General features: G+C 35.1%; 1 protein-coding gene across 1 annotated transcript in view; it reads left to right on the forward strand.

The window, feature by feature from the left end:
- The window catches only part of LOC120220111 (F-box-like/WD repeat-containing protein TBL1XR1), a 179,136-nt gene that overhangs the window by 90,276 nt on the left and 71,392 nt on the right, over positions 1 to 17,468 (forward strand). The window contains exon 2 of the mRNA XM_039217109.1: positions 1,022 to 1,090. The gene's annotated coding sequence lies outside the window, so the exon portion shown is untranslated. The remainder of the gene's footprint in view (positions 1 to 1,021; positions 1,091 to 17,468) is intronic.

Raw genomic sequence — 17,468 nt, forward strand, 5'->3', positions numbered from 1 at the left:
TGAAGCACCAGAGGCTGATGTGATAATGTATGTTGATGTAACTGTCTATAATTTCAGTAAGTGGGTGCCATGTTTAATAAATCTTATCTTAATTCCTAGATATTATAACTTCACTACCTGAAAGTTAATTTAGTAGCCCTAAAGTTGTTTAGATTGGCCGTGGAGTTGGCAGCACAAATGAGAGTTCTAGTCAATTAAAGATAAGATCAGAGAGGAGCAAACTTAAAGGGGTTACATTCTTTCTGCAGGTATTCAGTGTATTTGCTTAGTTATTTTTTTAGTGTTTACTGACTTAATTCACTGGTTTGGTGTAGGAGGAAAAGCTTCTGCATTCCTTTCTGTGGCATCGACTTGCCTTCTTACATAAAATTGTATTCCAGCATGTGGTGGAATCTGCACTGGTCAGCGTTAGACCTGAGAGCCACCACTTTGACAGGGCGTCTGAAAAACAACTTGTATATTTACACAGAAGGGTCACAGAAAATAATGTGCTATGACTTAGCAATTGAGATGGCTGGGTAAACTGTAAAATGTAAACTCTGAAGAGATTAAACTTTAATTTAAAGTTTTGATTGAAATTGTTTCGAAAGCAATCATGCATTTGTTTTTATTATTAAATAATACATAGAAGACAAGTTGATACCAGTCTTTATGGCTCATGATCACAGATTATGAACATACTATACTGGACCCTATTGCAGTAATATTTGCACAAGTTAAGTTGAATGGGGGTGAGTGTACACTTTGTGCAAATTCATCTCTTTCAGTCTTCCTTTTGTTCATTGTGTCAACCTTTTAGGACTGTTGTAAAGATTCAGTGCCTGCCACTTACTACCCAAAAGTTGCTGCTGTTGCTTATATAAGATAATAGTTGTTTAGGGGGAGAAGGATAATCACTGGTGGCAGGGACCTTACAGATGTAAATAAGAATAATTTGACAGCATGAAAATTTGGTGTGGGAAATCTCTTAAACTGAATTTGTTTTAGGGCACACTGAATATTTTACTTTCCTTTTTCTTAGCAGCAGCAACTTGTGATTGGCGGTACCGGATATTCAATTGCACATCCCTACATCAATGCACTGCCAATGGTAAGAATTCCTCCCCCTCCGAATGTTAGAGCGTTTTAATGGGTCTTTTTATTATTTTCCTACTTGTAAGTGTCTCTTAAGAATATTTACAGTTTCTTACATGTTGACAAAATATATCTGTGTTCCCAGAGTAAAGAAATGTTTTAAAAAATATATGTAAGGTATATTTTTTTTAGTTAAAAAATACCTTACTTTGGAGATTTCCATTATCTGTAGATTTTATAACCACTTTGCTGTGGTTATCAAGATGAAAACTATTATTATATAGCGATGATCTTGTATTTTAACAACAGAATAGAATTGTTAAACAGTCTTTTTGCATATTGCATTTATTTTAGTATTTGTAGTTAATGGACAGTTAAATGACTAATATTCTGTCCGTTTTTAGTGAGTGAATGATTTTCAAGAGAACCATCCTCATTATTTCAAAAGATCATTTAGAAACCTTTCTCTGTGTGTGGAATAAATATCTGTGAACTGTATTATACAGAAAAGGCATCTGTAGGTGTTGAGATAGCTCTGTTTTCTTAATATGTCTTGGATGACTTTTGGCAAGAACTCTCTTGTAATTAAGTGATAGAATTTGACTAAATTTCTAAAGTTTATTCTAACTGTAGGCTAAGTGATCTCATTACTGTTAACTAAAATCAGAATGATTCTCCCTTAAAAAAAGTAATTCTTTACCTAAGTGGTATTGGTACGTATTTTAGAATTCAATAAATAGGAGAATTCTATTACTTAATAATAAATTTCAGAATATTTTCTGTAGTACATTATTAAAAAATTTGATTGTTTTTACTTAATCACATTTTTTATTTTAAACATTAAATCAAATAGCTATAGAAACTGAAAAAGCCTTATAGAACTTGATGGGAACTGTAGATATATCAGTCTGAAATAAAAGCTATTAAAATTAACTAGAACCAGAATAATGGGTGAGATGAGTTATCTGTGAACAAATTCCTAGGAAGTGATTCATTTTAAAGATGGACTGGTCAGTGTGTTGATAAGAGGAGAATTTCTTCTCCCTTTTCCCCCTCTTAGTTTCTTCAACATTCCCCATTAACTGCTGAGAGAGAATTTTTTGTGTGGCCTGTCTTAGCACGATGACATGAGTTCTTCATTAGTTTAGGAGACACTTGCTGGGTTCTTTAGAGTCCTCAGGTGTCTCATTAACCATGGTTAAAATCTGCTGTTTTCCTCTGAAGCATTACAGTTTCTCATGTAAGAGACAGCTCTCTGGTAAATCAGCTCCATCAATTGGATTACCTGTCCTTGGCTTTATGTTTGAAGTTCACATTTGGAGTGAGTCTTAACTATTTGTGGCATGTCCCCCTTGAGAATCCATTGTGCAGGCCTGTATGTGAGGTACAGGTGCTGTGTAACTGGCTATCTCTTCTAAGTGCCTATCTTCAAGTGAATTTTTCAGTGTGTTCCTCACGACTGCATGTTTTGATTTTGGAACAGCTCTTAGACTGTCTTTCAAATCAGATTATTTCCAGCACATTTACCAATTTTATTGAGAGTTCCTTAAATCATTTTTAAGTCATGATCATAGAAATTTATGTTAGTTCTAAAAATGTGTTAGTAAAAGGCCAGGATTATAACAAACTTCCTTATAGTCTAGCTGAGGACATGACAGCCATTTGTACATATTTGCATGATGTGCTAATAAGTTTATAGGTATTGGTTCAGTGGTGGTTTTCTCATGAACTTGAGAAATGCCCATGTTTTGAGTTAAACCTATGCTATGTAGTATCTTACATTTTTTTACTGAAAATGCCATAAAGGAATGCTTTGTGGGAATGTATACCTTACCTCTACCACCCCACCCTCACCCTCAAGTTTGTTTTTGATATAAATAAAGATAAGGTATTTGTAATATTCTTTAATGCTTATTCTTCACTTGGCTAGGTATAGTTTATTTTATCTCTACTTGTACCTTACGTCATCATGGTTTATAGCTACTTTCCTAAGTAAATGTGGATCTCGTTGTATTTATTAATAGAATCCGTTGGCCATCAAGTATGTATTATTATTTTAACTTTTGTGCACATTTTCAGACATACTCTGAAAGATAGGATCACATAATGAACTTTCACTCAGCTGCACTAGTCAGAAATTTTTTTTCATCTTTAAGCACCTCGTTTCCATGTCTCTTTCACCCCCTCCCCCATACCCCCAGTTATTTTGCAGTCAGCACATGTATCACATGATTTCGTTCTTAGATATTTTATTTAGTATGTAGCTATGTAAGATAGGGATTGTTTAAAAATATATATATATTTTATACCTGTGAGTGAATACACACACACACACGCCTACAATACAATTTATCACACTTTAAAAATTGGTAATTTCATTTTTTATTTGAAAAGGGATTTAAATATACTTTTGAAAAATTGTAGTAAAAAGCATAAAATTTGTCATCTTAAGCATTTTTAAGTGTGTAGTTAGTACACTTAAGTGTAGTGTTAATGATATTCACATTGTTGTACAACAGATCTCTAGAACTTTTTCATCTTGCAAAACTCAAACGGATTGAAACTGATAACCATTGAACAGAAAACTTTCCATTTCTCCCTCTTATCTGCAGCTGGCAACAACTATTTTCCTTTTTGGTTTTATGAGTTTGACTACTTTAGATACTTTATACTTAGTGTAAGTGGAATCATATGGTATTTGTCTTTTGTGACTGGCTTACTTAGCATAATGTCCTCTAGGCTTATCAGTCTTGTGGCATGTAGCATGTGACAGGATTTCTTTCATTTTAAAGGTTGAATATTCCACTGTATGCTTATACCATATTTTATTTATTCATTAGTCAACACTTAGGTTGCTTCCATCTTTGGCTCTTGTGAATAATGCTGCAATGAATAGGTATGCAAATATCTCTTCAAGATCCTGCTTTCATTTCTGGGTATACCCAGAAATGAGATTGCTGGATCTTATGGGAATCTCCATAGTGTTTTCCAGAGTGGCTGCACCATTTTCTATTCCCACCAAAAGTGCACACGTGTTCTGATTTCTTTCTGTACATTCTCTACATTCTTTCTAACACCTGTGATATTTTCTGTGGTGTTCTTTTTTTTTTTTTTTTTTTTTTTTGGATAGTGGACATTTTAATGCATGAAGCGATGACAGTAATTTCTTAATATCATTAAATAGCCATTTAATTTAAATGTTCCTCATTTGCTCATAAATAATGTTTCTACAGAGTCATTACAAAATCTATATATTAGTTTTGGTTGGTATATACATCTTAACTCTCCTGCCTCTTTATTTATTATAGTTTTTCCCTTTTAACTTACTTGCCATATAAGGTTTCCTCAATCTGTGTTTATTATTATTATTATTATTAATTTTTAATGTTTATTTACTTTTGAGAGAGAGACAGAGTGCAAGTTGGGGAGGGGCAGAGAGAGAAGACAGAGACTCCAAAGCAGGCTCCAGGCTCTTAGCTAGCTGTCAGCACAGAGCCCGATGCAGGGCTCAAACCCACAGATTGCAAGATCATGACCTGAGCTGAAGTCAGATGCCCAACTGAATGAGCCACCCAGGTGCCCCTGTTTTTTAAATTGCATCCCTATAGTAAAATGCCTCTCTTTTCCTTGTGCTATTTTATAAATCAGTAGTTATATCCAAGAGCTTAATCTAATTCAGGTTTTTCTTGCTTTATTTTGGGCTGTTAGGGTGAGGATGTGCTAAGGACTCCAAGAAGAGTTATGTGTTTTAGTTGTCTCTGTGAGATTAGGTGACTGTTGATCACTGCATAGATCTCTTATTTCTATGCAACATGCAAAATGTTGATATCCTATTTGTATCAAGACTTTATTTATGATCTGTAATATCTCTGTAAAGAGAAACTTCCCTCATCAGATGCTTGGTCACTCTGCAGCACAGTTTGCACAGGAAAGGCTGATTACTTGATTCTTTCCTTTATTTACCAATTTTCAAAGTATTTGAGTTGTTTCCTAGAGTCTTGGAAAAGTAGACCAATGAAGATTCTTTTTTTTTTTTTTAAGTATCACTGATCTTTTATCTTTAAATATTTTGTGTTTATTGCCTTGTCATTTTTACTCTTATGATGATGATGCTCAAAGGAGGCTATCTCAGTTGGCTTTTACATAAATTTCTTTTTCTTTCATATATGTATCATATTAGGTTAAATATAAATGTAATATAACATGTTATTATAAAATCTATAAGTGAAATATGTAAATATATAAAATACATAGAGACGTATTACGTAGGATGTTTTTGGTCTTATATATGTTACATCTTTATACCAGTATCACCAATATGATTACTAAAAACGGCTTTTTGGGCCTGTGTCCTGCTGAGGTTTACAGTCTTAAGTATTCTGTTTTATAGTACTTGAAGTAAATCCATTTGTATGATTTTTCTGCCATCTTGTTATATAGTCAGGTCCGTTTGTTTCATTTTTTTTTTAGCATTCAGGATTTAAATGTTTTGATTTAGTTTTGGTTTATAATTATAAATAAATCATTTATGTACTTCTAAATAAGGTACATTTTTATTTCTCCCTTTATAAGTAACCAGTTTTAACTATATTACTATTTAAGTATATATAAACAAACCCATGTATATATGTAAACTGGAGACAATCTTAAAGCGCTGTATAGAGTTAGCCTGCCTGCTTTTTAATAACTTTGTAGTAGTCCTTGGTATCTCATTTGTATCTTTTCATGTATTTTAGATCTATTTGTGTGTTTTTTTCTTTGAACTGTTCAAAAGATAGATTCTTATTCCCAAGGAAATCTGTTGACTTTAAAAAAAAAAAAATTAATGTTTTTCTTTTTTTTAATTCTGAGAGAGAGACAGACAGCATGAACAGGGGACGGTCAGAGAGAGGGAGACACAGAATTTGAAACAGGCTCCAGGCTCGGAGCTAGCTGTCAGCACAGAGCCTGAAGCGGGGTTCAAACCCATGAACCGTGAAATCATGACCTGAGCCGAGGTCTGACGCTTAAACGACTGAGCCACCCAGGCGCCCCTCTGTCAACTTTTTTGACCAGTCCCTCAGACCTCTTGTTTTCTCTTGCTCTGATTACATAGCTGTCTCACAACGTGTAAAAATTAATTTGGTTTAACAATAATATTTTTTGCTAAGAGAAGAACTAAGCTGACCAGTTGTGTCTTATCTTTGAATTCCGTGGAATTGGACCCTTGAAATGAACATTTTATTTGAAAAGTGAACCCAGAAAGTTCCTGTTGGTGTGGCGGAGTAGTGGGGAAGTAAGAAAAGATAAAGAGGCCAGTAGGGATGCCTTAACGAGTAGGTTACTGTTGTGGGCAATTGGGGCTCAAATCATGTTAGGGACTTGTGGGAGATAGAGTAGAACATGCCTCTGAATTATTTCACTCAAGGGTCAGTGAGGCGGAAGTGATTGGTCTACCAGCTCCCATTCCATATTAGTTGAGTTATGCTTTCAGGGTGGGCAGGTCATCACCTCCTCAGCAGCTTCTCCCTGACCTAACCTCTGGCCGGAGATGACTGGTAGGTATTGGTGGAAAAAGCTGTCTAGTTCCTATGGAAAGTTCAGCGGTGAGGGGATGTGGGCTGAGCGCTGCCAACTGTGTTGCGTCAGTGAGTATTCCAGTCTGCAGTTACATTCTCAGTGTCAATTAGTGAATCATTCTTCTCATTCATAAATTGCTCTAGTGTATTTTGTTAACATCTATTCTTTCAAAACTAGATTATCCTCAAAGAACTGATGAAAGTAAGTTACGGCTTGCTAGACTGAGGATGAGGCCCCAAAGAGTTGTGACCCTTCCTAGAGGTGGAATCATTCAGGTGGTGTGTTTTGAGAAACCAGTGATCTGATCCCTTTTACTACCTACTTTTTTTTTTTTTTTTTTTTTTTTTTTAGTTTATTTATTTATTTTGAGAGAGAGAAATTCCAAGCAGGCTCCATACTGTCAGTGCAAAGCCCCATCGTAGGGCTGCAACTCACCAACTGTGAGATCATGACCTGAGCCAAAACGAAGAGTAGGACAGTTAACCACTTGAGCCAGCCAGGTGCCCCTACTACCTACTTTTTAATTATATCATCTGTGAATTGACTTGTTCTATTCATTGTCATTTATCATCTTTCACTGTCATGTGATTTTGAAGTAGTATTATTAAATGTGAAGGATGAATGACATTACTATATAGATGGCATTGTATAAAGTATTCATTTTCTTTTTGGTTGAGAATTTATGCCTCTGGAGAATTAATTTTCACATCAATAGTAAAATGGTTACATTGAAAAACTCTTACTCTTGAGGGTTTTTTTCCCCCTTTAATGGATGAAGGTGAAAACATCTACAGGCTCAGTTTCTTTCAAAAGGGATTATGTCATTGTATATGTCTGAACAGTTGTCTCTGAAAATGTATGGTTTATCTTTTATTAAAAAACAAAAGATAAACTCAAAAAAGCAGACCACATACACGTTGGATTTATATTTACTTAATCCCCTGTATCTTACCATTGGATGATTGTTCTTTGATGTGAGGCTTCTGTAACTAAAATGGAATCTGAAAGATTGTGTTATCTATCATTTGAAAGTCAAAGAAAGCTTGAATTCTTACATAGATTTAGGTCTTACATTAAATGGTAGAACTTGTTATGGTGGGTTGCTATTGTTATTTAAAAATTTATTTTCATGTTTTACATAATTTTGGCATCAGTTCCCTAGGTTTTAATATGGGCCCCATGTAGCCAGAAACAAAATATAGCTCTCTTCTTATCTCGAGGAACCCAGAATAGAGTGAGAGCAAGAATGTAAAACTTATGTAGAGGTAGAGAATGACTGTTTAATGGAAAAATGTTAAAACAAAAAGTGTCCTTGGAGCCCCTGGGTAGCTCAGTTGGTTGAACTTCAACTCTTGATTTAGGCTCAGGTCATGATCCCAGGGTCATGGGATCAAGCCCCATATCCCTGTCTCTCTGGTGCTTGGATTTCTGTCTGTCTGTCTGTCTGTCTGTCTCCCTCTCACTCAAAAAAAAGGGGGGGGGTCCTATCTCCACTTGTTTTCTGGCCTTATTTTTTAAGTATTTCAAACTTTTTACACTCTCCGTACTGTGTTAAATTTAGTCTTACTAGGTTCTAACACATTCAGGGCTGGACTACATGCTTTAATATTAGCAGTACAGCCGTAACATTTGAAACTATAGGCCATTGCAAATTTCTGGATATACTGAAGCCAGTAGGAGTTTCTTTATTTTTTCCCCATTCTTCCTTCCTTTTATCAATCCATCTTTCCAGTGGATAGTAATACTTTTTTTGTTATTTAAATTTTATTTTTTTTCTCCAAAAGGAAATTAATATAGTAAAGTTTGGTATGTAAAAGATAGGAATTTCTGCTTTTAATGGCTACTATTTATTTCCTTCTCATGTTCTCCCTTCTTTAAGCCAGTTACTTTCAGTCATATCTTCTGATTGTTTTCCTCTGGTTCATTGGCACAGAGATTCTCTACAGTGACTTTCTCTCTTTCCTGTGATTACCATTTGCTCCGATAAGCAAGATCTTTAAAAAAATAAAAAGGATGCTAATGCTCTTATTTCGTGATATTATTTGTTTCCAGTCAGATCATTCCAGTGGGATCATTTGAGGTTATTATAATCTGACACTTTTAAAAAATGACTTAGAACATAAGGGTTTGTGAATTTAGAATAGATTACATAGAAATACTTCAAATGTGTAGAGTATTTGGAGACACCAGACATTTGATTAATTTAAAAGTTCTTTGATAATAAAGTAAATAAAATCAAATGAGTAAATGTTTTGTGATAGAGTATAAATATCTTACTTAAGTCTCTGTAACTGTGAGGTTTTTAATAACTCTGTCATGTACTTTATTCCTGTTTATAATCACCTAGATAATAAATCGTAGAGATTGCTCTGAACCATATCTCGTTCCCACAGTTCTGTCCTTTCCTAAGAGTGTCTGTACTACTGTATCAATACAGAGGTTGGAACCATGGTGAGATGGGACTGGGGTGGGACCCTAGGTTCTCACAAAGATCACTTCTCCTTTATTTTGCATGAGGAACATTTAAGGAATAAAATTGTTATGCTGTTCTTCAAAGCAAAAGAAATTATATCCATTTAAAAAATATAGAGGTTTCAGTATTCATAAATTCACTTAAGGTTTTTTTAATTTTCATTCAAAGGAGGGATTTGATACTTTAGCGTCAGTTTCAGAAACCAGGTCACAGTAAAGCATTTGATTTGAATATTGTGGACTTTTGAAGTAAATTTTGTGTCACATCTTTAAAATCATTTAATTGTTTTATGATGCCTTTTAGTATAGTCCCTACGTGATGGTGCAACTGTGGATAGGATAAAATAAACAATGGCTTTCATAAAAATACTCGATTAAAAAGTTATTTTTAATGTTTATTATTTTTTACACACACACACACACACACACACACACACACACACACACAGTGAGCGGGGGAGGGGCAGAGAGAGAAGGAGACCCAGAATCTGAAGCAGGCTCCAGGCTCTGAGCTGTCAACACAGAGCCCGGCTCGGGGGCTCAAACTCAGACTGCAAGATCATGACCTGAGTTGAAGTAGGACACTTAACCTATTGAGCCACCCAGGCACCCCAAAATAAATACTTTAAATTCAGGCATTTGGAAATGATATGTAAGTCATTACCTACCTGTTTTTTTTCCTTTTGTAGTGGGTTCTACCTGTACTAGAGATGGAAGTTTATTTCAAAAACAAACTTTCTCTGATCTGTCTGCTATGTGGGGATGACCTCTTTACCATCAGCAATCTGGGGTGTGTGTGTGTGTGTGTGTGTGTACAGGATGACTCATTGAGACACCTTGGCCCTTGTTTGCTATTGTGTCCTCCTCCTCTTCCCACCTCCACATCTGAACCTGCAGTATATAGTTGTTTGCGGTAGCCACTAATAATATGTGGCTTTCGAGCACTTGAAATATGACTAGTCGTAGTTGAGATGTGCTGTAAATATAAAATGCATTGTGGATTTTTAAGACAAGATAAAATCGTGATTTTAAAATACTTATTACAAGAAATGATCACATTTTGGTTATATATATTGGGTTAAATTAAATATATTATTAGAATAACTGCCACCTGTTTCTCCTTAAATTTTCCATGTGGCTCCTAGAAAATTTAGAATTACATAATGTGGTGTGCATTGTGGCTTGCCTTGTATATCTGTTAACTGGGTTGCCCTAGAACTTACCAGTCACAGCTACCTGACCATAGGTTCTCCTTATGTGTCAGAAACAAGTAATGAGAGCAGTGAAGAACTTGGCTAATGCTAAGATCTGAGGAAACAGGCGTGACCCTCAGAGCATTCCTAAAATTAGATCATAGTGTTGCCAGGTGAACTGGGGGAGACCCAGCCTGTCCAGTAGGTGTCACCAGAAGTTCCTGGTCTTGTCACAAGAAAGAATTCAAGGACAGATGCATGACACTGTGACAGAAGCTCACAGAAGCGAGGAAGTTTATTAGAGTGAAAGTACAGTTTGGAGATGTGAGCTAGGGTGAGGGAAGTTGGAGCACATGGGGATTGGGCCTCTGTCTTTTACTGAGGGCTGTTAAGGGGCTGTTAACTGGGGGTGGAATATTCATTACCTGGGTCAGGGATGCAGGGTGTTTAGAGTTTTCTTCTTGATTTGGTCGGGTTTTTCTGTCATAGCATCTGCTGTCTTCCGCCTGTCCAGTTTGATGAGGCTTGATGTAGAGTGCTTGCTGCCCGCCAGGCCTCTGACTTTCCCCATAGCCAGAGATGACTTCCGGGTTGCTGGCTTCTAGGTATCCTGTTAGAACCTAACTAACTGCCTACTCTAACAATCCTTCTATATTATAAAGCTAAATAAGTTGTCCTCACTCACTAAGTAGGTCCTGCTTTTAAAAAGAAGGAATTAGAGCCTAGAGGAGTGATGCCACTTTACGTATTTTGTCATAGTTAGAGAACCAAGACTGGAATCAGAGGTCTTCACTTGCAGTCCAGCATTCTTAAAAATTGTATATCCTACAAATGATAGAGTATTTTTCAAAGATGAATCATGAGAGCTTTCAGAGGCACCCAGGAGGAGATAGAATAAGGATGAAAGCATTTTAGTTAGAGATCTCTAGGTTTTGCGTTGATGGTTCCCCCTGCCCCCCATTACTATTCAGTGCTAAAGATGCAAAATGTCAGGAAAATTTTCTTTTATTAAGATTAGATTTATTTCTTATCTATTTGTGTTATTTTCTTATTTGGGGAATCCGTTATTCAGTATTTACTTTCCTTTGTCTAAACTTGTCAAATCATTTTTCCCCTAAAATTTTCCCACTTGTTAAGTTTACATTTGGTTCTTTTTACTTTGTACTTCTGAGAACTTCTGTGTTTCCTGTCTTTATAAGTGTATACTTTTACCCTGGGGAGGATGGATGAAAATAGCTGCCTTAACATTTTTGTTTGATAATTCTCACATCTGGATAATCTCAAGATTGGCATCTCTTCTGGTCTTTTTCTTTGAGAATTGGTCAGATTTTCCTGATTCTGTGTAGGTAAAATAAATTTGTATCTTCTCAGGGAAATGTTGACTTTATTTTTTTAATGAAAGCAGGTGATGAGCATGGTTAGGTTCATGAGAACCGCAAGTTCTCAGTGTTTGTGTCCTGGGCCTTGTCAGCTCCAGCACCAGTTCAGTTTTCAAAGCCTTTGTCCTGCTGCTTTCATTCTGCTCCTTACATGAACCACTCAGGGTTAGTGTGGGACCTGAAGAGTGACTTCTATCAAAAGGTCTCAAAACCTTAGCTTCTTTGGGTGTGTTCTTCATACATGTGTTGGCATGCCTCTGGGACCTGTATTGGTTCATGTACAGAATTACAGGATTCTCTCCTCCAGCTCTCATAATCTGTAGCTCCCAGAGGCCTTTTCTTGGTTTAGTTTAGCTCTTTGGATAGAAGGAGACTGGATCAGTCAAGCTCTTAGGAGAAAAAGAAAAGCCGAAAAGAGATTTGTCGATTATAATTTTTTTGAAGTAGAAAAATAGGGGAATTATAATTTTAAAAATGGAGATCCTACTGAACAAATCCTCCCACAAATTGTGACTACAATCTCTGGGCAATATATAAAAAACATGAGGACACTGTAGAGCAAACAAGAGCAAGTAGAAATTGGACTGCAGTGGTTTCTTAAAGGGAATGGCCTTGGGTGAGTTTCTAATGTTGATGGTGTTTTGCTTCAGGCAGACTCCTCTTGGCTTGTTTGCAGTCTTACTGGCTTGAGGAAGGAGATCAAATTCAGAAATACCCCAGCAGCTGCAGGGTGATGGCAGTCCAGATGGAGGAAGAGGGAGGAAATTCCGGAAAAGAAAGAACCACAGTGGTGGAATACCAGATTCTATGTATAAACTCTGCCAAATATGTGGCTGACCCCTAAACTGGAAACAGTTCAGATGTCTGTCAACAAGAAAATAGATAAACTGCTGTGTATATATAACACAGTACTACTGAGCAATAGAAAGGAACAAAGTATTGATACCTGCATCAACTTGGATTAATCTCCAAAACATAATGCTTAGTGAACATAGCCTTACATAAAACTAGTGTCTAGTGTATAATTATGATTCCATCTCTGTGATGTCACCCAAACAGACAAACTTACGTATTCTGTGTTGGGTAGGGCAAACAAAACTAATTTTTTTTTTCTTTAAAGCTGGTTGGCAGGGCTTAGAAATGGATGCATGGGTGTTGGGAACAGGGATTAAGTGGGAATGGGCATGGGGTAATTTTCTAGGGTGACGGTAATAACCCTGTATCGTGTTAGGGATTTGGGTTACTTGAGTATATCATTGAATGGTAAGCCTGTATCTGTTGTGTTTTGTAAATTTTTTCTTTGAAAGAAACATTATTAAATACTTTACTATAATTAATGATAGAGAAGCTGAGTGTATATGGGGAAAGTGTACTGATCTGCAACGTATTTTGAAATGCTTCAGAAGTTAAGATAGCTTGAAGAGAATGATAAGACAAATGCAAGGAAGTATTAATTCTAAAGTCTTGGTGGTGGCTGTGTGAATATTTTCTATACAGTTTTAAGTTTTTATCTGTATGTTTGAAAATTTCCACAATAAAATGTTTTAAAAATCCTAGTAAGTAGTATTTTTCTAAACCACTTTCCTGTTTAATAGGTTGCTGTTAGGGGCAACTGGGTGGCTCAGTTGGTTAAGCATGTGACTTTGACTTGGGTCATGATTTGGTGGTTCATGGGTTCGAGCCCTGCATCAGGCTCTGTGCTGACAGCTCAGAGCCTGGAGTCTTCTTCAGATGCTGTATCTCCCTCTCTCTCTGTCCCTCCCCTGTTCATTCTCTGTTTCTCTCCGTCTCTCAAAACTAAATAAACATTAAAAAAATTTTTAAAAATAGTTTGCTGTTAGTAGCTTTCATCAAAATTGATATTTTTAAAATTTGGAGATACTTTAAAATTTTGAGTGACATTTTTTTGCCTTCTGAGCTCTGACCTTTATAGGAAGCAGAAAGATACAGAAATATAAACAATAAAAGTATAAGAAGGCAAACATACCCATACAAATAATTTGATTACTTCAAAATGATATAGCAAAGGCTTATTAAGATCATTTATAATACATAAATTCTGAGGGGATGGATACATAATTAGAGTATGCTTAGAGTCAAGTATGATGAATGGGAGATGGAATTGCTGGGGTTGCTTATTTTGAATATTTTTTTGAAAATACTATTAGAGGCAATTATTGATTCTATTTTTTAAATTGACCAGTTGTCATTTATGAAGTTTGACTTAGAGCACATCCTCTTAAGTGCAATTGTATTTACTTATCAAGAGGAATGCTGTATGATTTTTATGCTAGAGTTATTAGACTGAATTAGAATTTGTTTCTTAAAAATCTCTATTTTAGGAATATGGTAATAGTATGTTAATGACTTATTAGGTTGAAAAGCAGATGATCATTATTGCAAAATTTTGTGGTTCTTCTATAAAGTTTTTACAGAGAAGTGTAGTGCTAATAAAATATAATAACCACGGGGTGCCTGGGTAGCTCAGTTGGTTAACCATCCGACTTCAGCACAATATTAAGTAAAATGCTTATAAAATACTAATTTATTTTTTATCCTCAGTTTATTTACTGTTAGGAAATCTATTCTGAAAGGCTAGATTTTCAAAATATGTGTATCAGAATAAATTATAAGTAGGTGAGGATGAGAGAAAAGTAAAACCATTAATATTAAAATATAAAATGTAATTATGAGATTAAAAATTTTTTTGATGTTTTTATTTATATTTGAGAGAGAGAGACAGAGACAGAGTACAAGCAGGGAAGGGGAAGAGAGGGAGACAATCCCAAGCAGGCTCCAGGCTCTGAGCCATCTGCACAGAACTGGACAGGAGGCTCAAACCCATGAGCAGTAGATCATGACCTGAGCTGAAGTCAGATGCTTAACTGAGCCACCAGGTGCCCCGAGATGTGGGATTTTTAACCATTAATTTGATCAGCTCAGTTTCTTCTTTCCTGGCATTTGTTTTCTTCCCCAGTCCTAAAAAGAGAATTTCCAACAAAACTAAGTAGTTATTAGATATATTTTAGAAAATGAAAGTTATATGAAATTGTGTTATATATGAAATTATGTTACAGAGTTTCATATTAGCGATCAAAATAGTCAGATTTGGACTTAATTTTGGTCTTTTGTCTTTTTCTCCAATTGTATTGCAATAATATAAAAAGAATTCCCATTTCTAGATATTTGAACTTTTTCAAAGCAAATGTGCTGCTGTTTTGTGCCCAGTTATAGCCATTTATATTGTTCCAAGAATTCTGTGCTGTTGATATCTAAATGAGGTATTTTGGTCTTTGAGCAAATTTTGCCTTTTTATGTTCTACAAAGAAATTTAGTGAGGAACAATCCAGTGGGCTTCATGTGTGATATCAACTAGTTATTTAAATTTCAGATTCTCCTTTAGCTGCTGATCTTGGTGCCAATCCTTCCTAGAGGAGAATATCTTGCTCAAGACAGTGGTTCAGTCAGTCTTGAGTTTTTGCAGGAGTTAATTTACAGCTGTATAACATTGGCTAAAACCAATATGGCTTATGGTATTTTATCATTATATCATTAGTAGTAATAATATTGTCAGTAAATAAGTTTAATGTTTTAAGTCTCTCTGAAAAAGTCTTGGAGGGCAGTAAGGTAGATGGAGAAAATTGCTGAAAACAGCTTATGCTCAAAATAGAGCCCTAAAGTATGCTTTGCATATCCTGATTTCTGTTGTTTGCCATTAAGTGTAAGGTTGTTTTAATCAGCTCATTAGGATTGTAAATCAAAATATCTAAATTAAAATAGAAAATAAATTCAGTGTAAAGGAAAGTTTTGTTTCACAGATTTTTATCTCAAAGACATATGGACATCACCACCATTTTTAAGACTAGCCAAGAACAAATTTCATTATCATCGAGACTGCTTTATTTTTGCCTTTGTTTCTGCCAACCAGAGAGAAATTTTATTAGTGATTCTGAATAACTTATTAGGCAATATATTGCCAAGGTGAAATGCTCAAATGAATAATTAATGGAATTGGGTGTATGTCATTTCTTTTATAATCACTTTAGGTAATTTGCATAAAACAAGCTTTAAAAACTCAAGTTTTTTTTCACTGAATATTTCATCATGTCTTTACATCCTTTAAAAGATACAGAGTCATTCTTTAAAATAGTAGAGTTTTGATATATTCTTGATTATAGAGGTATGTTTATTGGTTCTCTCCCTGGAGTTTTAAGTCTGCCAGGTAAGAACTATAGTATCAACATAAGCAAATAATAATAATAAAGTAGAACGGCAGCTGATCTATGAACTTAAAATTTAGTATTCTGTTTATTAGGCCCAGAAGAATATGCTAGGACTAGGCAACTAATGTTATTTAGGTAACTGCAGTTAGAAAACCACTAAGATTTTGAGCCACCAGAGCCTTTCTTTTATTGTTACTGGTAGTAGCTTGATTTCTTTCAGTGTAGAAAACTTAAAGACACTCTTGAAATGTTTCTGTGTGTCATTGCGGGGAAAATGGTTTATTTCAATAAGCGTTGTGAGAAGGAGAAGCCATGTTCTATTTTGAGAGCTAGACAGAAAAAAAAATAATGCTTAGGGAAAATATATTCATTAACAAAGAAGGATATCACAAACAAAATTATTGTTTTATTGTTTATTAAAATTAAACTTAATTTTAATAAATTAATTTAATTTAATAAATTACTTTAATCATTTTTCTTGTTCTCTTTCTTTCTGTTCAGTTACTTAATTGGGGACACTTATGAGGTACTTTTACCACTTAGCATAATCATTAGCCCAAAGGTGTTTCTGCATTGTTTCTAGATTTACTTGGGCAATCTGATTGGCTAAAGGCGAATAGGTTTTTTTCAGGTCATAATTTGGTCACTCATTACTAATCTAGTTTAGATGATTTTGCTCCTAAAGCAGGCATATTGTAAAAACCTCTGTAGCAGTTATAAGTTTATAATTGCTTTTGAAGGTTAAAATTTTATGAAAATTGTTTTCATCTCTGGTCCTACCTGCTGTTTCCACTCTTAACAGTTAAACTTAACTGTTAACAAAAATCCTACGTTTTATTGCTTCTTTCGGAATATGTCCATAGAATCCCTCGTTGTTGAAGCTAGAGGAGCCCTCTCAGATATCTAATTCAGCACCCTCATTTTACAGATGAGGAACTGAGGCCTTGGACTAGAACAGAGGTCCCCTCACTCAGTCCAGGACTCTTTCTGTTACATCATGCTGCCTGATGTTTATTTATGGGACTCAGCAACATCACATACAGGGTGAGCTTTTTTTTTTTTTTTTTTTAAAACACAGTGATTTGCTGCTCTGATCAACTGCTAGTCATCATTCCTGTATAACTCACTCTCCTTTTTTACCCATACCTGTCTTAATCCATAATATAGCCCAGTTACTTTATTTTGCTGCTACTTCTTGGCATTCAACCATTATTTTTAAGACTTAAACTCTTAGTAAGATTTCTTATCAGTAACCCCTGTGGCTTTACCAGGCACTATAGCAACAGTAAGTTAAAATTTATGACAGGGATGATTTTGTAGAGTTTTAAATTTAGATTTAAAAATGAATTACAAGTATGTGCAAGAGCATGGATATGACATCTAAGAGCAGTTGTGATATGAGAGCAATTTTTTTGTGAAATAATAAAATGCCAAAAAATGCCAAGAAATATTAACCAGTGGTGTTATGTTACATAATTGTAATAACAGTGGTTTATCCTGTGAACTCATGGATTTAGATAAGCATATTTGCATTTTAGAGTTTTGAGTTTGACTTTTTGCATTGACGT

Source organism: Hyaena hyaena, unplaced genomic scaffold (assembly GCF_003009895.1).
Source record: "Hyaena hyaena isolate Hyena2069 unplaced genomic scaffold, ASM300989v1 scaffold_671, whole genome shotgun sequence".
Lineage (NCBI taxonomy): Eukaryota > Metazoa > Chordata > Mammalia > Carnivora > Hyaenidae > Hyaena > Hyaena hyaena.